Raw genomic sequence first — 27,427 nt, 5'->3', positions numbered from 1 at the left:
CAAAAACGATCAGCAAATAGAAGAAAATGCATGTTTGCTAAGACAAAATGAAGTAGCAAATTAAAAGTATTTGTCTCCCTTTTTCGCTCTTTAAATTTGTTATTAGCTAATCTTGAAGTACAAGGGAAATGGTAAACTCATTGTTCAAGCTCCAGGAGTAATAAAGAGGAGAAAAACAGGTTGATTCATGCATGGCCATCTCTTGCGGTGCTTATGAGGGTTCATTCACTCGTGGATATTGCTTGTCGAGCTCAATGTCGTTGATTTTCAGTGTAATATATTTTTGCTTTTTTCATCCATGCTATTTGATAACAAGGGTGTGCGATCTACAGAGGGAGATAAACAAAGTTGTAGGCTACTGTACTTATCACAAAAAAAAATTAGCTGGTGGCACCATGGTCTAAATCAGAGCCTAGGACTTGCCAATCAGAAGGTCGGCGGTTCGAATCCCCGCGATGGGGTGAACTCTTGTTGCTCGGTCCCTGCTCCTGCCAATATAGCATTTCGAAAGCACATCAAAGTGCAAGTACATAAATATATACCACTCCGGCGGGAAGGTAAACAACGTTTCCATGTGCTGCTCTGGTTCGCCAGAAGCGGCTTAGTCATGCTGGCCACATGACCCAGAAGCTGTACGCCAGCTCCCTCGGCCAATAAAGGGAGATGAGCGCCACAACCCCAGAGTGGGTCATGACTGGACCTAATGGTCAGGGGTCCCTTTACCTTTACCTAGAAGTCTATGATTGTCACACAATACTTGTTTACTAGCAAGGCTAATGTGAACACAGAGCAGCTCACAGTTACCAGCAGTGCTTTTTTTGTCTTTTTAAAAAAATGTTTAGGGGTACTCCTGTTAAACGCTCACTTCCGTCTGAGACTCAGGAAACACCGTGACAGGAAACGTGGCTGCCATCAGGGGTAGCAACAGAACTGACGATTCACCATGCTAGAGAAAAAACTAAAAAAATTAGTTAGATTCACAAAATGTTTAGGGATATCCGTACCCCTGCATCCCCCCAGAAAAAGGCACAGTTTACCAGTAATGTTCTGGTTCTCTTGGGCTCCTCCTGACAAACTGTTTCTTGAGCATCCATCATAGTTTTGCTTGTGCAAAGCTTATGTGGGAGTTATACAAGGGGTTATACAATGCCTGCCCTTTACTGAGCATTCTTTCCACTTCATTTGCACGGAGGTTACATGACAGTGAACATTAATCCTGATTTGCTTGCATGGATGTGGCACATCTTCCCAAATCAGTCATTTATCCCGCGCTTTTTAGCTCACTTCCCCCGTTCCTTTCCTAGATACAAAAACTCTGTTTTGCCGTTGCACCAGAGCAGGTTAATCACTGTAATCGTGAAGCCTGCATTTCCAGTTTGCAACTGAATCCCTCCCGCAAAACGTTGACAGTCTGAAGGTCACCCTTGTTAAACTTTTTGTTGTGAGGAATGGGGAAAGTGGGGAGCAGGGACAATGTTTTGCATTTTAAAAAGCCAAAACACCACACAAGGCTGCCTTGGGTGGTTTCACCCCTATATTTCTTGGGAAAGGGACATGACTCAGTAGGAGATTCTATGCCTTGTATGCAGAATGTCTCAGGGTCAATCTCCAGGCAGGTTTGGGAGAGAATTTCTGTCTGAAATCCTGGAAAGCTGTGGCCTGTCAAACTAGACAATACTGAATTAGATGGGCCAGTGGTGAAAAAGAAGGAGGAGGAGGAGGAGGAGAAGGAGAAGAAGAAATAGAAGAAGAGGAGGAGGAGGAAGAAGAGTTTGGATTTGATATCCCACTTTATCACTACCCTAAGGAGTCTCAACTGCGGGAGGCAGTGGAAAACAGGAGTGCCTGGCGTGCTCTGGTCCATGGAGTCACGAAGAGTCGGACACGACTAAACAACAACAAATGAATCTCAAAGTGGATAACATTCTCCTTTCCCTTCCTCCTCCACAACAAACACTCTGTGAGGTGAGTGAGGCTGAGAGACTTCAGAGAAGTGTGACTAGCCCAAGGTCACCCAGCAGCTGCATATGGAAGAGCGGGGAAGCGAACCTGGTTCACCAGATTACGAGTCTACTGCTCTTAACCACTACACCACACTGGCTCTTATACTCTTAAGCAGTATAATGAATCTTCTTATGTTCCCTTATGTTCTCTTATGTTCTCATTGCCCCACTGCATGTTTAGTCAGAAAACTTTAGCTACTTGGAGATGCTGCTTGATTTTCTTCTGACTTTTTCACCTTTTGAGGCTTTGCGTGACTTGAGCTCCAAGAGTTTCTTTCTCCTCTCTATGGCCCACCTTTCCTCTATCTCCTGTAGACCAATTTAGCCAATTATCTCAGTTGGATAAGCTCAGTTGGTTAGAGCATGGTGCCAATCATGCCAAGGTCACAGGCTTGATCCCCATATGGGACAGCTGCATATTCCTGCATTACAGGGCTTTGGCCTTGATGATCCACAGAAGAAGAAGAAGAAGAAGAAGAAGAAGAAGAAGAAGAAGAAGAAGAAGAAGAAGAAGAGTAGTAGTAGTAGTAGTAGTAGTAGTAGTTTGGATTTGATATCCCGCTTTATCACTACCCTAAGGAGTCTCAAAGCGGCTAACATTCTCCTTTCCCTTCCTCCCCCACAACAAACACTCTGTGAGGTGAGTGGGGCTGAGAGACTTCAGAGAAGCGTGACTAGCCCAAGGTCACCCAGCAGCTGCATGTGGAGGAGCGGAGACGGAAACCCGGTTCACCGGGTTATGAGACTACCGCTCTTAACCACTACACCACACTGGCTCCCTTCCAGTTCTACAATGATTCTAAGATCTTGTTCTCTCCTCTATTTTGCCTCAGTTTTAATAAGGATGGACAAATTTGTCAATTTCAATTTAACTTGGTTTCTTATTGTTCTCAAACTCAAGTTCAGCTGACCTCCTCAGCTTGCAGATTTTGAAAATAACAAGTCCTTGTGAAAATCTGCAGCACGGGCACTGGAAGAACCATGGAGACCATGTTGAACTATGCCGACATGTCACATTGATAAACAGAAGCGCACCACAAATTTTTGCCATCAGAGGACGAACACCATTAGTCCCTCCAGCATGCTGCTCACATCCTGTCTGTGGCACATCAACATTGCTCCAGGCCACATCTTTCTCTTTGCTCCTCCTTTCCTATCAATCATGAGCACATTGGCACAAAGGCAAGCGAGATCCAAACTAGATGTGACATTAATTTTGCGAATCCTATTAACATGCATGCTTTTTGTGGTGTTGTTTTTTAAAATGCAAATGGCAGCTCAAGGCTTTGTTGTTGTTAAAATATTACCCTTTCTTGGCCCAGTCCTGATGCCGCTTGCCCCTGGTGGCTATTTACATAGTAATAATAAAAAACAAAGAACCACACACATTAATTTGATTTATGCAACAGACTTTGTGTCTACTTTTGCCTAAAGGCAGAAAGGTCTAAGGTGGTTGCATTGTGGCAAGGAAGTACTGTATTGAGGGCCTTGAAAACATACCTCAAAGTGCTACTGCTTACTGAACACGAAAGAAAAGCAAGTGAAACTGGTACTTACTGTCTGTATTTTCATGTCTATAATTCTATCTAATATTTCATGGGCCTTCAAAGGCTTGACTTCAATGGTCCCATAATAACAGTAGCATCCTTTGGTCAAAGTCTGTTGATACCCTGGAGCCACAGGGGCTCTTGAACTGTAAGGACTGTGTCATGTTCTATTTTTTCCCTCAAGCATGTTGGCTAAAATGGTACTCAAATGAACTGTTTCATTCATGTCAAGCTCAAGACTGATTTAAGCAGGAAGGAGCTCTTTCTCTTTTCCTTGCCTTGAGTTCTCAAAGGCTTCAAGAGCACTAAGAGACGACAGCATAGACAATACATCTCATAAGATAGGTTGTGGGCAATGAAGCTAGTTTTTTAAAAAAATTGGTTTGATTTTAGACTGTGGCTGGAATCCTAACCCACTTGCCTGAAAGTAAACCCAATTAGACTCAGTAGGGCGTATTTCTCAATAGACATGGCTACAATCAGGGCTTTTTTATCCAGAACTCACCAGAATTCAGTTCCAGCATCTCCCAGGGAGACACCATTGCCATTATAAGAGAACAAGCGAGGTCTTCATGGTGAATTCCGGCACCTCTTTTTCTAGAAAAATAGCACTGCTTTAAAAATGCTGTGTAAATTACATGTAGGCTGCAATCCCAGAGACATTTACTTTGGAGTAAGTCTCATCGAGCTCAGTGGGATTTATTTTTGAGTGGACATGTACAGGATTCTGAGCGAGCTCTCTTTCCTCTTCCGATGTGGGTGCCATCGCCGCTGCCCTCCAAGATGGGCAAGTTTATGAAACCAAGGGAAATCGCCCTTGTCTTCACTGGGTGTTACTCTGGCCGCAAAGTTGTTATTGTTAAGAATATTGATGATGGCACCTCTGACTGCCCCTACAGCCACGCTCTGGTGGCTGGCTTTGATTGCTACCCATGCAAATTGACGGCCAGCATGGGCAAGAAGAAGATTGCCAAATATTCCAAGTCCTTTGTGAAGGTCTCCAATTACAATGGCATGATGCCTACCAGGTAATCTGTTGATATTCCCCTTGACAAGACTGTTGTCAACAAGGGTGTCTTTAGACGTAAAGCCCGGTGAGAGGCCAAAGTGAAATTTGAGGAGAGATACAGCACAGGCAAGAACAAGGGGTTTTTACAGAAGTTCCGATTGCACCAATAAATATTTTTGAAAAGTGCCCCCCCTAAACAAAGATTGCACTGTTCCCATTGAAATCATGACTAGCTTGGTTTCAATGGGACTCATATTCAACTAACTGAAATGGTACTGCCATACAGCACATTGAATGCATTTATTATATTCCTTTGGTTTGTCAACTGCCAAAAAATTCTCTGGAGGGTTCAGTTAATCCCTCACATGGATAATTCTCTGGCAGGGCCGAGCAGGGCAGGGGGACAATAACTGGTCATCCACCTTTGCAGGATGCATTGCCTGGTTACTTCAGTCTTTCTTTTTGGATCTCTGCACGTAGTCATTTGCATGCAACTTGCTCTCAGCTGTGGTGTGTTTGTTTCATGGACTCCTAGTGCTTCCTGTGGTTCTGTCGGGTGGCTGTCAACATCTCCCATGGCCAGTGGTCCAGGAACATACAAAGACAAGAAAATGTTTCTTACAGTCTGCCTTTTATTCAATATCTACAGAGAGAGGTTTTGGAACCTAGCCTCTTGGATAATGGTGTTGTCCCAAGTGAATCTCCACCCCCATGTCTCCCATTTCCTCATTCGTCATCTCTATGGGTGCTGCTACGTGCCCTCTGCCTTTGAGCTCTTTGCTCTCCTACTTTCAAGGCTCGCCGGGTTCTGGGAGAGGAAGGGTCTGGAATGCTTTCTAAAGGCACTGTGTCCATCCGCTGTCGCCCCCTTGGTGCTTCCTCTTCCTCCTCCTCCTCTCCCATTATTCCCCAGCTTTCCCCCTCATCTGCCTCTGAGCTGTGACCTCTCTCAAAACCCCTGTTGTAATTCTGAACGGTCTCCATCTTCTCTGGAAGGGTCAGGCTGGGAAGGCGGTCTCCACCATTCCTCCTCTGCCCAGATCCTGACAGGTGTCTCACTTGATCTGGGCCATGCTAAGATAGCTGCACCAATGTTTCCTTTACTGTGAAATATTGCATAAATGACTGTATATTCATATTCATGATAGTTGCAATAGCCCACAGCCCACAGCTCCATGTGCATATGGGTCCAGATGTACACAGAATGCGGACCATGACCAGAGCCTGGGCTCTCATTGCAGCACTGAGTGGCTCTCTCCTCACATACTACACTGTTGCTGAAATGACTGAAACTGAGAAAATGTTGGTAACAGACTAACTGTAGAATCAGAGGCATTGAAATATCAGTCTCTGGGTGACAGCAGGAGGAGACTTGCCCTCATCCACTCCTGCCAGTGTGGTGTAGTGGTTAAGAGCAGTAGTCTTGTAATCTGGGGAACCGGGTTCGCGTCTCCGCTCCTCCACATGCAGCTGCTGGGTGACCTTGGGCCAGTCACTCCTCTTCTTCTTCTGTTGCTGCTGTAGGCACCTATTTGGTCACTATGGCTTTTTGTATGTTCTTATGAACGTAATGAATTCTGCAAGAGACCTAAGGGAAAGTTTTTCAGGCATCGCAAATTACAGCCATAGCTAAAAACATGAAGCTCATTCATAAATTTAGTGCTCATTAATAAAGCTGGTATTACTGTGATGTCAATTTAAAAAGAAATATAGCACGTTGACCAATTTCTAGCGGCAACCATATTTTTTTTAGTAAACAAATTCCTATTTTCTGTATTGTGACTTAACTGTCGTATGTTTGCAGATTTGTTGCATTCATCTAAATGACTGGGAATTGCTTGCAAATAGTGCTAACCCCTATATATCCATTAATTTATTCATTGCTACTTGTGATTGCATTATGTTAGACAAAACAGAGTCATTTAGCACTCTGGAGAGTTAAACCATGCCTAAATTAAATGGTTTTCTACATTTCTCCCCATACCAGAAACAGGATGAAATTAATGTCCTATAGTTGTCTAGGTGTTGACTTTTTTCCCTACGATGAAAACAAGTAAGAGTCTTCTACTGCTCTTTAGGTAGCTGAAATGGGAGGTGTTAATTGCTTGCCCAGTGAAGAAAATGCTGAGATTTTAACTCTGCCTTAAATCTTAATTGTGACCTTTATTCTCCAGGCCAACATCTTTTATTTCAAATAGAAGCAGACAAAAATAAGTGTGAGATTCCTTATACATCCTTTATCTCTGTTATAGCACTCAGCTTCTGTAATGGTTATATGGGGTTGCTCATGCGTAAGTTGCCGCCACTCCTGGCTAGGTGGCCTGGTTAAACCTTTCCTGGCTGGACAGCCCTTCACTTCATGGCTGTTCAGTCGCTAGCAGAATCCGTCAGTGGGCGTTTCTTGAATTTCTTCCAGCAAAGAAATTCTTTGACGCCAAGTCTACGCCTACTTTCCCTGCGCGGAAGTCTTCTGTGCAGGGTGGGTGTGGTAGCGGAGGACCCGTGCTCTCCCCGCTGGTCTCCAGCGAAGAGTCCTGGAGCCCTCTCTTCGATTCCCCCATCCGCCCCCCTTTATCCCTGGTGTTACGCTGATTTCCTTCCCCAGCTGCTGAGTCTCCTCTCTCCCTGCTGGGCCCTTCTCCGGCATCGCTTGGGAACCCTGCCTCCACTCCTGGCTCCGATGTCAGTTCCCTGACAGCTTCTGTTCTTTGTCATTTTTCCCTCAACATCTATTTTTGCCACACACCCTTTCATGATGTTGCATTTTCATTTATCTTGGTCTGCTCTAAATAGCAGACATAAAGCGCAGCGTCATTCAGCATAAGCAGACCTGAGTAGCAAACGCATTCATGCCCTTTTTTCACACCTTCCATTGACGGCCTAACACTAACACTAATCCAGACATGTCTGGAGGTGGTTCAGTATTTGCTAGTGTGAGTCTTTCCTTGGTGGACAACAGAAAATGTTAGCTGATACCTTGATCAAGATAGCAAACTTTTTATAAATGAATGGAAATGGTTTGTTGAATATTTACAAATAGCTTGTACACAGATAAGAACATTGGCAGGATTATTGTAATAACCTGCAGTTTTATTAGAGTATATATTTAAAGTAGGTGAATAAATGAGCAAATTAAGTTAATTTGCATATGCAGAAGAGATTAAAAATAAATTTAAGAAACCACAGAAAGAGAAGGAATGATTATAAAATTATTGAAATGTATAAAACTGAAAATCATAAATAAAATGACAGATAAATCCAAAAAAAAAAGAGAAAATGTTAGTTTTTGGTCATTTATCAGTCTGGGACAGTAGCAAAAATCCTGGCAAGTGAATACCCATCGGCTCTTCAAGCTGTAAATTGTGGTAAATACCTTACAATTAAGATGTGAAGTTTACACATTTTTGTAGACCAATAACAAGAGAAGGATACTTTTGGGAAATTAGGCTCAGTGTCTGTTCATCATTGATAATGTGGTGTTCCTTACGTATCCAGGATGTGGCTTAATTTGCATTGATTTTTAGATTGGACATTTTGTGTGTGTGTGTGTGTGGTCAATTTCATGTTTCCTAGTTATACACTATTATGCACTAAGTTTCTGTTATGTGCTGTATATAGGATATATTCTGGTATTTGCAATCTAGCTTGATTATTTGTTTGGAATCAACGTTCTTTTACTTATGAGACTGTAGCTGAAAGTAAACAAGAGAATGTTCTAAGCGACAAAGCCTGAAGAACGCGCAACAGATATAGGGTGTTGCAGTCACAGGCGAGGCACTTTATAGAGTATATCAAAGTGTCATTTGAATATTTCATTTGTATTTTTTAGGGCAGGTCAACATTCAGCTTGTACCATATGGTTCAGCACAAAAACCTTTCTTTCTTTTGAAATCAGCTATTTTCTGACTTGTCTGCCTCTGCTGTACCCTCTATAAAGTCAAATTAGCTGCTAGATAAATAGCTCCATCTGATTAATTCAAGTTCCAGAATCACTAATGCCTAAGAATCTTGAGGATCACCTGTTCAAATGGCCTCTCGTTGTTAGGCTACAAACTATGCTAAGAAAGAGCATAGTTGCAGTCAGGGCTTTTTTTTTCAACCGAAACTCAGTTCTGGCAACTCTCAGGTGGGTGTCATTGCCATTATAAGAGAACAAGTGAGGTGTTTATGGTGAATTCTGGCACCTTTTTTTCTAGAAAAATAGGACTGACTGCAGTGCACGTTTCCAAATGCACTGCTGATGATTCCTATTCTCTGAATGCTGCTTCGTTGTTTCCCACCCATCAAATGAGCCAGCGCTGTTCAAATTTTCTAGCTTAATGCAAGAAGGGCTTTCACTCTTGCTAGAAGCTCGGCCTTGTCCTCACCTGTTCTGGAAGGCTGCTATAGAAGAGTCCCGTATGCACAGAGACTTTGCGCCTGCCCATTTGGGGAAATAGGAAGCCCCGAACATAAATATTTTTAGATGTCCTTTTTATGTTGAGATTCGTAGAGACACCATTGATCCTTTGCTGAAGAGGCTCGCTGGTCTTTCAGACAAGTCTAAACTAAATTCTCTCCTCTTAGGCAAAGATCACAAGACTGGTAGCCCGATTCTGCGCCCAGATTTGTAGGCACAGATCATCCTCTAGAATAAAATAGCTTACTAGGGAAATGCTGAAGTTGCCCTTTGGGGTGCCTCAGGGTCTATTTTTATGGTAGCCCAAATCTCAGTTGTACGGGTGTATGTATATATTTCAATTTTAACTCATGAGCTATTACTGCAATCTGCTCTGAATGTATATTTTATCTTTATGAATGCTGTTTTTATTGTGTTATGCAAGCTGGTCTTTGACCATAATAAATTATCTATCTATCTAGCTTAAGAGAATCCCTGCATATCTGCCACGGAACCCTACAGACATCTGTTAATAAGTAGATGCCCTTTATTATTGGCAGTTCATAGATTTATAGAGTTGAAAGGGAATCCTTTGCCCAACATGGGGCTGCAACCCACAACCCGGAGATTGAGTCTCGTGCTTTACCGGCTGAGCTATATAAGTTTCTTGATTGTTGGGATACTGCCAGGGAGCTAAAGCCCATCATGGCCCCCACGTCGTCTCCGGACGATCCATCGATCTCTCGTAGATACAGTATCAGCAATTAGCGACACAAGCTCCAGAAAATAGCTTGCCACATTCCAGAGCTGATGCACGCTCTATCAGCAGAATTCGCACAGCGAAAGATGCACGCAGGAGAGCATTATTTAGAAGTTTATTCAGCGTTGGAAAATACATGACTGCCTGCTTGCGTGTTCAGGCACAGAGAGAGAAACGAAAGCAACAGAAAACATAAACTTCCTGTGAACAGGAAATACGCAGACTCTGTGACTCACAAAGCCTGCTCCCTTTTAAGGTGGAACGGAAATATCCTAACACCATTTGGAAAAAATGAGATACATTAAATGACTAGAAACTCTTGAAAACATACAGCAAAGAAATTTATTATTCCGGTGTGTATATATCTCACAAGGCAACCAAGTGGTTTTAGTCCCTTTGTCTCTCTTCATTTTACTGCAAGGCACGAAACTCAAAATAGTTTCAGTAAGTAGTTTTTCTCACTCACGCAGAGAAAAATGGAGCGGTGGAAGATCTGGCTACTGCAGTGGGGAAGAGACGACAAAACAATGACTTTTATAATTGAAAACTTTGAGGACTGTGAGTTCAGAACAGCCAGCAAAGCTTTGCCTGTTGTATTTGATCCCACTTTATTGACATGCTTTGGTATCTGTTTAGTATATAGAGACCATTACACAACTGATTGGATACGCTGGGCTGTCAAATAATTTGATTTCACTGGAGCATGGTGTCTACAAATATCAGTTGGGGACAGGTTTATGGGCCCTCCCACATCTTGGAGGCAGCAGTTGATGGTTTGTGCAAGTTGGCTTCAGGCTCGGAAATGTATTTCTGGTTGTGCTATGCCTTAACAGAAAGAAAGAGGTTTCCATTTTTCTGCAATAAAATGAAAGCAATAATCAATGTACTCTTACGATAAAATAAATAAGACAGTATTGTAGATGATAACAATTAAAATTAGTATTTTTTCCTTACCTGCACTAATGATAGTCATTGTTTGGATGGGGGGCTTTTATCCATTTCCACATTCACACAATCAATCAATCAATCAATCAATCAATCAATCTGTAGCTGAACTGGGTTCCATGCAGTCACAAAAACAAATGAACTGAAAAAGCCTCAAAAACAAAAATGCAAAATAAATAGCAAAAATAAAAGTGCCAAACTCAATTTGTTCCAGAAGTCTGTTTGACTTCCAAAATGTTCGAAAACCAAGGCGCAGCTTCTGATTGGTGCAGGCGCCCCGGAAACAATGGCCGACAGCCGCATCAGATGTTTGGCTTCCGAAAAATGTTTAAAAACCAGAACACTTACTTGCGGGTTTTCAGTGTTTGAGAACCAAGGCGTTTGAAAACCAAGGTACCACTGTATCAGCAAATAATAATTCAACAGAAATTCACTCTTAACAATTACAATAAACAATATATAAACCATAATCAATGAAAATAACAGCAAGTCACAGTGCATAAAATAACACAATACAAATTGAAAAGCAAAGACATATAACTTATAAAATTATTTTTTAAATAAATGATGCATTTCCCTGGTTTTCAATTGAAGTAACTGGGTGGCCACCAAGCACATCAGACTGATTTTCTCCCCTTTATCTTAGAAAATAAACACCTCGAAGACCAGGGTCTCAATCCTCACTCAGCCATTAATTTCACTGGGGGGACCTTGGGGTTAATCACTGCCTCTCATCCTAACCTACCTTTACAGTGGTGCTGTGAGGGTAAAAGGAGAAACAGAGAGCCAATGCACGCCACCTTGAGCTAATTGGAGGAAAAAATGCTACATAACTATAATGAACAGATAAATAAATAACAGAGGGGAGGCTAACCTTTTTGGAGCAAAGGGCCACAGTGACACATGGCCAACACCTCTGACAGTGCATTTCAAGATCGACAGGGCCAAAGTGGTGTAACAGTTCTAAGGTGATTTTGCAATTGTGAATTAGGTCCCAAGGTTTGAATCTAGATCATGCAGCGTGGCCAAAAGGAGACATAATTTCTGTTCCTAAAGAGCAGTTATGAAACATGTCATGGGGGGCGGGGAGAGAGAGAGAGAACAAAGCACAAGAAAATCATAAATGAAATATAATCTCTAAAAACATCAGGCACCTACACACATCAGACACTTGCAAGTGTCCCGATTTCACAGGGAAAGTCCTGGAATGACAGAAGCCATTCTGGTTTCTGATTTGATCCCAGACTGTTCCTCTTGCCCTTTTTGAAGGATGTCCATCTTTTCATCTGATAAATGTTGGAGGGGATGGAAAAGGATGTCCCTATTTATACTCAAGAAAGGTTGGAGGGGATGGAATAGGATGTCCCTGTTTATACCCGATAAATTTTGGATGGGTTGGAATAGGATGTGTCCCTCGTTTCATTGGATAAATGTTGGAGGGGATTCATGCATGCATGTCCACACACCCAGTATGGTCCTGGGGCCTGAGGGTATATGATAACGCTGTCTTGGTGAAGCTTAGCTGGTTCAACAGTGGTCAATCTGTGGAGAGAAAACTGTACACAGGGAGAAGCATACAAACAGCTTTTCAAATTTCTCCTGAAAGTTAAGAATAAAAGAGACAGATGCCTATCACCAGGGAAGGCATTCCACAAAGGGGAACCCGCCACCCAGAACACCTGTTACAGGATTATATAAAGGAAACAACAACAACAACATTTTATTAATTTATGAATTGCCTTTCACATAAGTCTTGGGTCATTTTACAATCATGAAATAAAAACAACCGAAGATAGGCATGAAAGCAAATGAACACCCAAAGGCAAAGACCATATATTTTCTAGCTGGAAAAGCTTGTTGAAACAAAAAATGCCTTCTGTTGTTTCCGGAAAGTACAAATAGTGGGTGTTCGTCATATAATAATCATTTCAGACAATTATAAGCCTCGGGCAAAAGATTTAAGGGGCCTGGATTAAAATGGCAGATAGATTGTGTGTGATGTTAGCAATTTACTGTTTCTTAGCTTCTGTCTCTCATCTGTAAAACTGGCTTAATCATAATCTCCTTCACAGGGCTGATTTGAAGGTGAGGGAGGGACTGTAAATCTCTTGTCGTACCAAGGCATAAAGCTTGCACCTTGTTATGCATTTGCAAGTCCCACTGAAACCAATGGACCGTAATGTATTGGATTGAAACCATAGCATTCTATAGACACAGTAAAAAGAAGATGGGTGGGCGAGATGCAATTATCCTTTTAAAATATAGGCAAAGCATAGGCGGCGGTAAAATCTACTTAATTTTACGACCAGGGGTGTTTAAGATTTAGTAAGAAGGTTACCTTTCTTTAAACTGGTCATTAGACAAATTTCCAAAGGTAAGCTGGCTCTGAGCATATTAGGAGCTCACTGAGACTATCGAGTATTTTAGCGTAACAGATCTGAGCAAATACTGTTTACCTTGCTTAAGATGGGCTCTTGCAGAATCCTAACTGGAGCCTCTTTCAGTGATGTCCTTTAGAAAGAAATCAGTGTGTCATCTGCCAGCTGTTTCTCTGTAAAATGCATTAAGAGTACACAGCTAATTAGGACTGACCTTTTCCAATATTCATCACACCGTCGCTTTACCGTGCTGAAACTTTGCTTTCAAGAAGATGCTGAGGATCTTTGCATAAAGGGACCATGACTAGTTTTACATTTTTTTCTTTTGTTATGGTAGCTTCAAGAATCTTCCCCAGGTACAGATAAGGTGATTATTTTATGTTGTTGTTCTCATTTCTATTACACGGAATGATGCAGCAAGGTAATGAATGGAACAGCAAGAAGAAGTTTTGTTTGATTGTTTCACCATTCGGCTTCATTCAGCCTAATTCTTGCATCATTTTTTTAAATAAATCAACCAAATGAGGATGAGGGTGCCTTCCAGATGTTGATAGGTTCTGACTCACACCATCTCCACGTCAGCATGGTTCAATACTTAGGGGTGATGGGAATTGCAAGTCCAGAAAAATCTAGAGGGACGCAGGTTCCTATTCTTGAATTAAAATAAAAGAGGTTGCTTTTTCAACTTGTAACAAAGGACCAGTTTGGGAGTCATGGAAGCAGAGGGATATGGTAGATTTCTTTGTGATATAGCACAGAGGGACAGCTTATGCAAACAGATAAAGGACCTTCTCAGTGCTATTTTTCTAGAAAACAAGGCAGCAGAACTCATAATGAACACCTCCCCTTGTTCTCGTATAACGGCAATGGTGTCCACCTGAGAGGTGCCAGAACTGAGCTCTGGCGAGTTCCAGCTGAAAATAAAAGCCCTTGACCTTCTTAATTTGCCAGCCAATATCATATGCTCTCAGGCCCTCTACTGATGTTTCTATGCTCAGCTGATTTGTTGACCCCAGCCCCTTCTCTTCTCTGAATTTCAACAGAGTTCATTAGCATGAGACCATAGTTGCATGTGGAAACTTGGAGAGAAAGGTGCAGGACAGACTTGTTTCCTCCCAAATTTGGGACTGTTATGTTTGTAGGCTCCACAGATAATTGGGTGCTTTAGGCCAAAGCAGAGACAACACTTTGCTGACAAACGTCCGTATAGTTAAAGCTGTGGTTTTCCCATTAGTGATGTATGGAAGTGAAAGCTAGGCCATAAAGAAGGCTGATAGCCAAAGAATTGATGCTGGAGGAGACTCTTGAGAGTCCCATGGACTGCAAGAAGATCAAACCTCTCCATTCTGAAGGAGCCCTGAGTGCTCACTGGAAGGACAGATCCTGAAGCTGAGGCTCCAATACTTTGGCCACCTCATGAGAAGAGAAGACTCCCTGGAAAAGACCCTGATGTTGGGAAAGATTAAGGGCAGAGGGAGAAGTGGACGACAGAGGACGAGATGGTTGGACAGTGTTCTTGAAGCTACCAGCATGAGTTTGGCCAAACTGCGGGAGGCAATAGAAGACAGGAGTGCCTGGCATGCTGTGGTCCATGGGGTCATGAACAATCAGACATGACTAAATGACTAAACAACAACAACAACAGCCCACAGTTCATGCAATGGCACTCTTGTAACTGAAAGCAAGTGAGAATCACTTGTCAAAGATTTACTTCTCCAGGGCAGGGAACCTGTGACTCTCCAGCTCTTGTTGGATTTCAACTCCCATTAACTCTTATCATTGGCCATGTTTTCTGGAGATGATTGACGTTGGACTTCAACAACATCTGAAGAACCACAGGGCCTCCCACTTAGGGTTTACACATAGACACAGCTGCTTCCTTAGTAAATGCTATGTCTCTTTTTCATGCTAGACAGGTAATGTGCCAGCAATAATCCCATGTGTGCTTAATCATTCATAACCAGACATATCTGATTCTCTGCAGCTAAAAGCTTCCCTATTCATAATTAAGTGATAATAGCCAAAAGAAACTAGCAAAATCTGGAAATGGACAGGATGAAGGCTTGAAGGAAGGTTTAAGTCTGTGTTATTACTGTGGTACGGTGGGTAAGACTAGCATGGCACGTTGCATCCTGAAAAATAACATTAATAACAATTGCTCCTTGCTGTGGTTTTCACACAAAACTAAATAAAAGTTTTGAATTATGTGAGAAATGAAATAAATAAATAAATAAATAAACCTTTAATGCATGGGGTCACACTGCAACCTCCCCATTCACCCCCACTGCAAAATGAAATTTGAGAAATACAGAAATTAAATCTGATCGAAGTAGCCAGGGCCTCCAATATTTCCGATGAAAGAGCTGCCCCAATCCCAAGCTTCACAGCAGCTGTGCATGCCATGGGGCATCCAGTACTTGCATCACAGTGGGACATGGATGACGCTGTGGTCTAAACCACTGAGCCTCTTGAGCTTGCTGATCAGAAGGTCAGCAGTTCAAACCAGTGTGATGGGGTGAGCTTGAGCTCCCATTGCTCTGTCCCAGCTCCTGTCCCAGCTCCTGTCCCAGTTCGAAAGCACACCAGTGCAAGTAGATAAATAGGTACCGCTGCTGTGGAAAGATAAACGGCATTTCCGTGTGCTCTGGCTTCCATCATGGTGTTCTGTTGTGCCAGAAGCTGTTTAGTCATGCTGGCCACATGACCCAGAAAGCTGTCTGAGGACAAATGCCAGCTCCCTTGGCCTGAAAGCGAGATGAGCGCCGCAACCCCATAGTCACCTTTGGTTAGACTCAACCATCCAGGAGTCCTTTACCTTTCCCTTACTCGGATCACATGCACATACCACGGGGCATCTGCATGACACATCAGCACCCTCGGCAGCATGCACAGGGTGACTTCACCCTGGGGCCGCTCAATCATGGGCACGCCAGTGTGGTGTAGTGGTTAAGAGTGGTGGACCCGTGTGAACCGGGTTTGATTCCCTGCTCCTCCACATGCAGCTGCTGGGTGACCTTGGGCCAGTCACACTTCTCTGAAGTGTCTCAGCCTCACTCACCTCACAGAGTGCTTGTTGTGGGGGAGGAAGGGAAAGGAGATTGTTAGCCGCTTTGGGACTCCTTAGGGTAGTGATAAAGCGGGATATCAAATCCAAACTCTCTTGGTGTTTTCCCCAGATGCATGCACAGCAAGGAAACTAACATGGGAAACCAGTAGAAATAAAGCCAACCTGCTGCTTTCAAAGGCTGTATGTACTCAGAAACAACATCTCCATGGTTCTTGACCATCCCTCAAAACAAAGCTCCAGCTGCAGATGTCTTTCCAACATTTTCTATAAGTATGATTAGGAATTTCTTTCCTCCACCCCTTTTATAAATCTCTTGTGGGCATCAGGCCATTAGAAGTGCATTGATGAGTTCAGTTTCTCTTATTTTCCTTTTCTTTCCAATTGCAGTGGTTTGAAACTGTTCACTCTTAGTGACATTTGCTTTCAATTAAATTGCTTTACATTTGAACTAATAAAAAAATATGTTACTGTCACCTGGGACCCCCACCCCACCCCACCCGGTCACTAGCAACATCAGTTTTTGCCAAAACAACACAACACTCTGGAATGAGTTAGGGTTTGGATTGGGTTCTCTTAATTCTGATGAGAGATGAATGAAACGATTGGAAGGCAAAGAGTGCCTTATTGACAGCTGGTGCAGCTCGGCCAAATTCCGTTTACATCAATGGGAGAAAACGCCCCTAAGGAGCCTGAGTAGTTTGCTGAAGCAGGTCCAGTATCTGGTGTAATTTCCGTCATGATGTTAGACGGATTGCATTGGAAAGTATGTATGCAAGTGCTTGTCGGGCTGGGATGTTCTGACTGCTTCTTCTGCAGTATTTTTAAACTGGGATGGGAAACCTCATGTCTCCATGTCTGGCTCTCAACACTCTCTCCAGGCTACACCTCTTACTGGTTAGAGATTTCTTTTCATCATTGGCTTATAGAAAAGTATGCATTACCAACTATATTCTTCGTAGACTGTTTTACTGGTATAATAATAATAATAATACATTTTATTTATATCCCGCCCTCCCCAGCCGAAGCCAGGCTCAGGGCGGCTAACAACAATAAAACAGTACGACAGTACAACACAACACAACACTCTAAAATCATTCATTATAAAATTAATTTAAATCAAATTAAAGGCAACCATTGGGCTAGAGTTCTGTGAAGATTGCCAAAGGAGGGAGTCAGGCTGTGCCCTGGCCAAAGGCCTGGTGGAACAGCTCTGTCTTGCAGGCCCTGCGGAAAGATGTCAATTCTTGCAGGGCCCTAGTCTCTCATGACAGAGTGTTCCACCAGATCGGAGCCACAGCTGAAAAAGCCCTGGCTCTAGTTGGGGCCTGGGACCTTCAAGATGTCTTTATTTGAAGACCGTAAGTTTCTCTGTGGGACATACCAGGAGAGGCGGTCCCGTAGGTACGAGGGTCCTAGGCCATATAGGGCTTTAAAGGTTAAAACCAGCACCTTAAACCTGATCCTGTACTCCACCGGGAGCCAGTGCAGCTGGTATAGCACCGGGTGAATGTGATCTCGCAGCGAGGACCCCGTAAGGAGTCTCGCTGCAGCATTCTGCACCCGCTGGAGTTTCTGGGTCAGTCTCAAGGGCAGCCCCACGTAGAGCGAGTTACAATAATCCAGTCTGGAGTTGACCGTCGCGTGGATCACAGTGGCTAGGTCAGGGCGAGAGAGGTAAGGAGCCAACTGCTTAGCTTGGCAGAGATGGAAAAATGCCGCCTTTGTTATAGCTGCAATCTGCGCCTCCATGGAAAGGGAGGTATCGAAGATTACACCCAAACTCTTAATGGACGGTGCTGGCACTAATTGCGCCCCACAAGAGATGGGAGTTGCCCCCCCCAAATCCCAAAATTGTTCCTTCCCAGCCAGTATGTGTGCATGTTTTTGTGAAGTGTCCTGAGAGTGCATTGAAAGCTGAGTGTCCCAAGCAGGGAGAGGGAATAATATGTGTGTGACCTTAATATTTAACGCAGCTCCCTAAGCCAGACATACTTTGAATTAAAACTTCTGTCCTTCAAGTGCATATGATTCCCACCCACCCTTAAATAAAGTCATTAGCTGTTTGGAATAGAATCCAAAATCTGGACTGGAATCCAAAATACTGAGTAATAGATAAAGCATCTATCTGGGAAATGTATGAATAGCAGGAGCAAAAGTACTGAAAATTCATTCCATCTACAGCTCTTTTATTAGTTTCAGCATTTTACATCCAGTTAACATGGTTCTAGATATGTGAAGAACAGACTAAAGGAACATCCCCCTTCTGAGATGTGGCTATAGAAAGGGTGAACATTTTAATAGCCATCATTACTAAATATTATTTAAAAGCTGTCAGAGCCTTCATTTGCCTTTAGGAGTTGTGACATATGGTCAGAAATGGTTTGAAGATTTATAGTCGTGCCCGCTGGATGGGTTTCAAAACATTCTCTAACAAGATTCGTGTCCCCTTATCCTTGGCAAAAACCTTTCAGAAACTGTGGCGCATATAAGCAAGTAGACAAAGAATGATGAGGCTCAGGTGGTTTAAAAACAGACTTGAAGCAAGGTTGCCTACTCAAAGGAGTGAAACAAGACTGATTAAAGAAATTACAGCTGGGCCAAGATGATTTCTCTCTCTCCTTGCTGCCTGCCTGGAAATGTTTCACTATTAGCATCTACAAAAACCACAGAATGCATGTTGTGTTTAATGGGACTTGCTCCCTAGTGGGTGTGCTTCAGCCTTGCATGCATTCCGTTTGCATAGTGCATGCAGGAAAGTATGTGATGTGTATGCAAGCAAGCAAACAGAACTAGAACTGTCCCCCTTCTCCCACACCATACAGCCTGAATTCTGAACGGAGATATGCCAAAGTCTATTAGAATAAAACAAGACAGATTATTCTAATAGCTTTCCCATTATGGGGAGGTTACGTAAAGAATGAAGTGTCAAGCATCCATTGTCCCACATTTCCCAGTGCATTTTCATATCACTTTCCATATCATAAGAAGTCTTTTCTTTGGGGGGGGGAGGGTTTGTTGCTCAAGAGTGCCAGAGCTATTTTAGTTGGACAAACTGAATTTGCTGGTATGTGATGGTTGCTATTTTCATATGGGATTCAATCTGGAAAGATTCTGGGAGTCTGTCCGTCCCCGTCTCCCCGACCTGCCAAATCCATATTGTTTTTTACTTTAAATTGGCCATATTCGGTTACGGTTGTGGCTAGGTTGTTTCTGATGGAGAACCATTGTTTGAAAGTAATTATATTGCAGTATTTTTTGTAGTTTCCCCTTTAAGAACGCAACAAAATGCGAAGAATCACAGCAAAAGTAATGAACACGGCACACATGCTTTGGAGATGTTGTTGTTGTTATTCTTTTCATTTCTATACCGCTTTATATTTTTAAGGGGGGAGGCTCTCAAAGCAGTTTACAACCTACATTAAAACAGCAAATAAAATAATACAGAATAAAACCTTACCGAAGAAAGTTGAATATAAATAATACATTTAAATACAATTAACATTCATTCAAACATAATTAACAGGAAACTAAAATATTATCCAAAACATTTTTTAAAAAACTCTACAGAGGAGGTCAACTGCAGAATGCATGTTTAGTGAGCAAAGTTAACAAAAAAAATATCTTAAACATTTCAAAAGAAAGCATTATTAAGTGAAGTCAAATATAAAAGGCGCATTTGAAACAGCATAACTGGCAAAAGAATAAAATATTCTCCTAAGTGTATTACAGTATTTTAATATTTCTTTGGAAGCCGCTCAGAGTGGCTGAGGAAGCCCAGCCAGATAGGTGGGGTATAAATAATAAATTATTATTATTATAAGCATAGAACATACCTGCTGCTGTAGCTATGGTCCAATTACACCTGGAAGCAAGTCCCATGGAACTTCTGTGTAAACATGTATAGGTTTGCACTATGAATAGAACATGGAATGAATTTTTCTAGTAGGAATCCCCTTAGGTCCTAATAAATGGACACGGGTGGCACTGTGGTCTAAACCCCTGAGCCTTTTGGGCTTGCCAATCGGAAGGTCGGCAGTTCGAATCCCCTCGACGGGGTGAGCTCCTGTTGCTCAGTCCCAGCTCCTGCCAACCTAGTGGATCGAAAGCACGTCAAAGTGAAAGTAGATAAATAGGTACCACTCCTGCAGGAAGGTAAACAGCGTTTCCATGCGCTGCTCTGGTTCGCCATAAGTGGCTTAGTCATGCTGGCCACATGGCCCGGAAGTTGTCTGCTGACAAACGCTGGCTCCCTCGTCCTAGAGAGTGAGATGAGTGCTGCAACCCCAGAGTTGTCAGCGACTGGACCTAACGGTCAGGGGTCCCTTTACCTTTAAGTACCCTAATGGGACCCCCATTAGGGGGCTAACATCATACTGCCACATAGAAGGCAATGTGATGGGGAAAAGTACAAGTACAAGGGTGAAATATGAATGTGTACATGGACTGAAAGAATGCCAACCATAATGATTCTCAACCATGGTCTGAATATGTGGCAAAAACATTCTTAAAAACCTAAATTTCTTTTCCTCTTGCTAGAGAGATTGCAAAAGTATTTGGTTAGTACCCTCTTTCACAGCTATGCCTGCAGGAATTAAATGTAAAACTGAGTAAAGACTACACACACACACACACACACACACACACACGGTCGTACCTTAGAACTTGAATGCCTTGGCTCGCAAACAAATCGACTCCCGAACAATCGAAACCTGGAAGTGAGTGTTCCAGTTTTCAAATGATTTTTGGAACCCGAACATCTGTCATGGCTTCCGCGGCTTGCGATTGGCTGCAGGAGCTTCCTGCAGGAGCTTCCTGCAGCCAAACAGAAGCCGCCCTTTGGTTTTTGAATGTTTTGGAAGTTGAACGGAGTTCCAGAATGGATTCCATTCAACTTGCAAGGTGTGACTGAATATATAGTTATTATTCTACTATTTTTCATACTAAGATGTAATACAAATGTAATATGGATTAAGGCATAAATGTAAATTACTGCTTCACCCCTCAAACAGTAATTCAGGACTCAGATTACATTTTCTTTAAAGCACAATATAGTCAGAATATAGGACTAAATTTTGCATGAGTCAGGGTGCTTTTAGGCTTGAGCAGAATAAAATTTTCCAGTTTTAGCTGCCTTGGTTAAAATGTGTCCTCTTTTAGAATAAGAAAATAATGTAGAAGCATAATCCTCAATCATATGTTCAAAGGCAACTTCAAGTTATAAATCACACAGCTTGCAAGATGGAGCTGTAGCCACCTTATAATAAAATGCCCTTGACTGTCTTTTGGATAGCAGTAATTTGTCGCATGCCTGCAGTTTATGAAGTTTCTTACCTCTGTGGTAAGGAGGGAAGGTGATATGGCAGGCCGCCCATCGGGCCTGGGCCTGCCAAAAGTATAGATGTTCTGCAAGGACACAGAATCACCAAACCCTTAGTTTGAGGCTGGTGGCTTCACCAACACAATGCTGAGGCTACATTTTCATTTTTGGCAGGGATGCTAGTCTAAATCAGGTGATTTGTATATTTCTGGTTGCAAGGCAACTAAAACTCAAATCAATTTCACCCCCCCCCACACACACCCAAAACAATTCTCAAAATTAGCCTCTGTAAATTTTGCTACTGAATATTCTCTTCATGTATAGATCTTATTTAATTGCAATAATAATAATAATAATAATAATAATAATAATAATAATAATAATAATAATAGCAGCAGCAGCAGATTTCTGCTGAACTGCACTTTTTCAGTGTTTTGGCTCTAAAGCAATTATTCAAAGTGGCATAGAAACGGGCTGCCCATTATATTAACCAATATCCTTGTGGTGAGCTTTCAAACAGTAATCTGTTTTAACAGTTAGCATGCATGTGTAAGGGGGGAGGTGTATACAGGCAGTGCTTTTTTCTGGAGGCACGCAGGGGTACGCATGCCCTTTAACATTTTGTGAATCTTTGGACTTTTGTCCATTTACTGTATTTATTTTTCCCGCTTGGAACTATAAAATGGTGATTTTCTTGAGTCAAAATGAGATAACCCCTAAACATTTTTTTTTAGAAAAAAGCACTGTACACAGGCAACTCCCCATTTACATGGGGGTTATATTATGAGGCACTGTGTGTTTAAGTGAAATTCCGTATATTGGGAACGCCATTGAAAAAGCCGGCAAACACACTCCAAACCGCCTTGCTCAAACTCCAGCTCCCCACAGCCCTAAAAGATCAGTGCAAGGGCTCCTGGGATTCTGAAATTCTGAAATTCAGGCGAACTATCCAGTGTACCTGTTATTGGCACTGCCGAAATCTTCTGAGTAATTATGTACATTTGTGTGTTGGTTTTATTTGTTAAATTCGTTTCCCATGTTTTGACCAATAAAATACAATAAAAGATCGGTAAACTATACAAAGAGGCAGATGAAATATCAGTAAAAGAATTAGGCTAGTGTTTTTCACAATTCCAAAGCTGGCCACACACATGCACACACCTCCCCCAGTTCAAAATTATGGGACAGGCAGGGAATAATATTTAACCATATGTCTGGAAATCTGTGGAGTCCTTTTGTTCACAGTTCTGTGTAACACCTTTAAAGGTAAAGGGACCCCTGACAATTAGGTCCAGTCTTGACTGACTCTGGACTAAGCCACTTCTGGCGAACCAGAGCAGTGCACGGAAACACCGTTTACCTTCCCACCAGAGCGGTACCTATTTATCTACTTGCACTTTGACGTGCTTTCAAACTGCTAGGTTGGCAGAAGTAGGGACCGAGCAACGGGAGCTCACCCCACCGTGAGGATTCGAACCGCCGACCTTCAGATCGGCAAGTCCTAGGCTCTGTGGTTTAACCCACAGAGCCACCCGTGTCCCTCATGTAACACCTTTAAGGCTTCCTAATTCATAGAATCATACAACAGTAGAATTGGAAGGGACCACAAGAGTCATCGAGTCCAACCTTCTGTGATGCAGGAATCTTTTACCCAATCTGGGACTCGAACTCACAACCTTGAGATTAAAAATCTCACGCACTCCCAACTCAGCTATGCCATGCATGCACTGCAGACTGCAATCCTGTACACACTTACCAGGGAGCAATCCCCATGAAATCTAGTGTGGCTTACTTGTGAGCAATGTAAGATTATTACAACCTTCCTCAACCTCAACCCTGCAGATGTTTTGAGACTACAGTTTCCATCATCCCTGACCACTGGTCCTGCCAGCTAGGGATCATGGGAGTTGTAGGCCAAAAACATCTGGAGGGCCGAGGTTGAGGAAGCCTGGATTATTGTGACGTGAACCTGCACTAGAAATTGTGACAGCAATTCTGAACCAAGGAAAGATGCTTGGGTGTTAGGTGTTTAGACAACTGCAATGTTTTCAAGCATCCGTTGAGTTTTTGTTTTGCAAACGAGAAGGATAGGGAGAGAATTAGAGCAAGTGGAAACCACACAAGGTTTCTCCCAGCAGAAAAGCAACTGTGACAGCAGTGATGCTTTCCGAGCCAAAGTAAGACACTTTTCAGTTTTGTTCTGTGCTAAGTGTTTGTGCAGCTGCAATGCTCAAGTGCCCACGGTGCCTTTCCGAGGAAGGAGAATGGGGAGAAAACCAGTACAACTGGCCATGTCCCTGTGACCTCATTGGCCCCACCACCACAACTCCCTGTCAGCCATGCTGCATCCTTTGACCATCAGCTGCCACTGGCCACAGGTTTCCTGTGGGAATGTTGTGGATACTAGGAGAGGATATATTGATTTAATAGTGTCCTTCCTCACTCATGCTTGTGAGTCAGCAGCAAAGCGACATTCCCCAATATATAGCAGGAAGCTAGTTGGTAGATTCTTTTGAATCTCTTTACTTAAGCAATCCAAGCTGGCTTTGTCCAGATTGGGTTCTGTTCCTGGTAAGTCCCCCTTTCTCCTTCCTAAAAAGAATAAAGACACAAGAAGCTTCTTTTCAAAGTAATAAGTTTACTCACATTCAGTTCACGGTTGGATCCCTGAAGGCAGGCTTTAGCTTGTAGTTACAGATACAGTGTGGCTTACATCCCTGTGTTGCTGGCAGAGAGCCAACAGTGCAGTCCAAAAGAAGAAAAGGCAACAAAAGAGGAAGGTGGCTGCTTGACTGGACCTTTTCTGGGGTCTGCAAGGATCACGCCCACCTACCTGATCACATGCCGGGAGAGGATGCTCCAGACCAGGTGTAACAGGAAGTTCAACTGGCTAGATCAGCATCCCCCTGTCTGTGTCCACTCTGGGCAAACGAGGAATGTTGTATTTGACTGCTCCAATGGATTACATCCTACATTTCCCACCCCTGCAAGTAGTACAATGACAGCTTACCTGCTCTGACTCACTTCAACCCTGTCCTGCTTCCTGAAATATTGTTTGTGGGTCTTGCTACAGAGGGGTTTGATATAATTCCAAGGGAACAAGCCAGCAGTATGACAAGCCTGGGCAGCACTGAATTTTAAATCAATTTCCTTTTTCTTTTTAAAAGCATGAAGCACCAAATAATCCACTGATCTCACTAGCATCTGCAAGGTATGAGTAACCCCAACAGGATTTACTCTGTCAGTGTTCAGCAGACTGTTCAGGCAGGCAGATATTAATTCATTTTTAATGTTAGTAAAATACAGTCATTAAAAAGCAGCTAACACAAAATGCCAGAAATGCTTTTAACGTTGCACAAAGTGCACTCCTTTGCCGAAATTGCTTGTTACTTTTGGAGATCTGGAGATGCTGGAGTCTTTAAATATTTAAACTAGAAGTTGCTTTTTTCAAAATGCAGTGTTTCTGATCAGAAAAATTGTTTCAACAAGCAACGCTGTTGAATAATGCACGATGCTGCTAATAAGATAGTCTGGGAGAATCATTTGTTATGCTGCGAAAATGACTAGCCTTTTGAACGTGAAAGAGGCTTGCATTGATTGGAAATTCTGTAGCAAATATGTAAAGTGCAGCCAGAGTGTGACAACTTTCAGATAAACATTGTGTCCCAACTCTTCTCCTTTGTTAGCAAATTTATTTTACGTGATCTCTATCACCAGACCATTCCTAGTACATCTGAATTCACAAGACCTTTGCACAGATCCAAACCTATGTAGGACATGAATAAACGGGCATCTCAGAGGACGTGATATAACTTGCACTTTTGGATTAGTCTGCGAAACAGGTAAGCAACGTTTTGAAACCAAGATATGCAATGCCCGTTTAATAGCTAGGAAGAGATATTGCACTGTAAACTATAATAAGTCACACTTTGTTCTGTGTGACTGAATTACTTAATGAACGTATTTAGGTTTGAATATCCTACATCTGTATAGTAGAAGCTATGGTTTTCCCAGTAGTGATGTATTGAAGTGAGAGCTGGACCATAAAGAAGGCTGATCACCGAAGAATTGATGCTTTTGAATTATGGTGCTGGAGGAGACTCTTGAGAGTCCCACGGACTGCAAGAAGATCAAACCTCTCAATTCTTAAGGAAATCAGCCCTGAGTGCTCACTGGAAGGACAGATCCTGAAGCTGAGGCTCCAATACTTTGGCCACCTCATGAGAAGAGAAGACTCCTTGGAAAAGACCCTGATGTTGGGAAAGATGGAGGGCACAAGGAGAAGTGGACGACAGAGGACGAGATGGTTGGACAGTGTTCTCGAAGCTACCAGCATGAGTTTGACCAAACTGCGGGAGGCAGTGGAAGACAGGAGGGTCTGGCATGCTCTGGTCCATGGGGTCACGAAGAGTCGGACACGACTAAATGAAGAAGAAGAAGAGTTTGGATTTGATATCCCGCCTTTCACTCCCTTTAAGGAGTCTTAAAGCAGCCAATATTCTCCTTTCTCTTCCTCCCCCACAACAAACACTCTGTGAGGTGAGTGGGGCTGAGAGACTTCAGAGAAGTGTGGCTAGCCCAAGGTCATCCAGCAGCTGCATGTGGAGGAGCGGGGACGTGAACCCGGTTCCCCAGATTACGAGACTACCGCTCTTAACCACTACACCACACTGGCTCTCAAGTCTAACGACTAAACAACAACAACAAATCCTACATCCCTCCATTTGTTTATGCACCGTGTAAATTGTGACAGCCTTGTTTAGAGGTCTCATGTGGAAGCGCTGACTCATCTGCTGCGTCATGTTTGGAATCATGTTGTGGTGCCAGCCAAGTTGCAAGCCCATCTCCCACAAGCCCTTACATAGGGGCTTTCAAAGCACCAGAAACAGACCTTGCCGTCAAAACATTACAGGATTAGTTTGATTGGTGGTTTTTAACCGATGCTTTTACTACATAGCTGTCTGGAGACAACATTGCAGCCATTATGCAGAGACCATTCCGTATAAGGTTGTCACTGTCAACCAGCTTTCAAAATCCAGTGATATGGGGGAAACAGTATTCTGCCACCCTGTGTGTGGTGTGGAACACTACATGCAAACAGTGGCGTAGCGTGGGGGGTGCCAGGGGTGCCGGCCGCACCGGGCGCAACATCCGGGGGGGCGCGAGTCCAGAGGGAAGGGACAAGTTCCTTCCTCCGCCGGGCTCCCCGCCGCCGCCGCGCCCACTCACTGCTCGCAGGAGGAGCAGCCGCTGCAGCGGCGCCGACGCCGCCACCGACGCCTGGCCGGGCACGGGCAGCCTCCGCACCCTGCCGCCGCCGCCACCATCCCCTCGGCCCAGCCACAGGCGGCGGCTGCTTCTGCCGACGGGGAGGGAGGAGAGCTCCGAGGGGCCTCACCGCGCCCTGCGCTCCCCAAAACCCTCCGAGAGGAAGCCGGCGGGGTCTCCCGGCGGAAGGGGGCGCCGCTGGCTCCGGCTCTCAGCGCAAGTCTCAGCCGCGGGGGGGGGGCGGGTGAGGACGGAGCGCGGCTGGAAGCCCCCGGACCCGGCTGGGAGGAGGCGAGGCACTCGCCAAGCCCGGATCTGGAGCGCCTCGGAGCGCGGACTCCACCTACAGCCCAAGGAGAGGAGGGGGCGGGGAGGCGCCCGAGGGGAGGGGGCTTCGGCTGCCTCGGCTCGCGGGGGCTCCGCAAATAATAAATTTAATAAATTCCTGCTGAGCCTTAAGGGGGGGTCCTTGGCTCCTTCGCTCGCCCCCAGCCCCAGTGGCGTAGCGTGGGGGGGTGCAGGATGGCCGGCCGCAACATCGGGGGGCTGCAATTCATTGATGAATAATAGTTTTTTAAAAAATATTATCAACCCCCAGTGGCATGCCAAGCCTTCTGCAGATCAAATTCAGTGCAAAGTAATTCTGGGCTAAATATTTTCCCACAGCCTAGCTTCGTCATCTATATCCTCCTGCTAAGTGGCAAGATGACTTTTTGACACAATCTTTAAATTGTAGAGTTCAAATAGACCCTGGG

At 43.6% G+C, this 27,427-nt stretch overlaps 1 protein-coding gene and 1 pseudogene across 3 annotated transcripts in view; both read left to right on the top strand.

The window, feature by feature from the left end:
- The window catches only part of GPC6 (glypican 6), a 787,401-nt gene that overhangs the window by 143,376 nt on the left and 616,598 nt on the right, over positions 1-27,427 (top strand). The gene's annotated exons all lie outside the window — the stretch shown is intronic.
- Positions 4,315-4,729, top strand: LOC309368760 (large ribosomal subunit protein eL27 pseudogene; annotated as a pseudogene). The gene has a single exon. The product of its transcript is annotated as a large ribosomal subunit protein eL27 pseudogene (transcript).

Source organism: Podarcis melisellensis (assembly GCF_964234715.1).
Source record: "Podarcis melisellensis genome assembly, chromosome: 4".
Lineage (NCBI taxonomy): Eukaryota > Metazoa > Chordata > Lepidosauria > Squamata > Lacertidae > Podarcis > Podarcis melisellensis.
The sequence above is the reverse complement of the archived record's forward strand: the minus strand, read 5'-3'. Positions and strand labels throughout refer to the sequence as shown.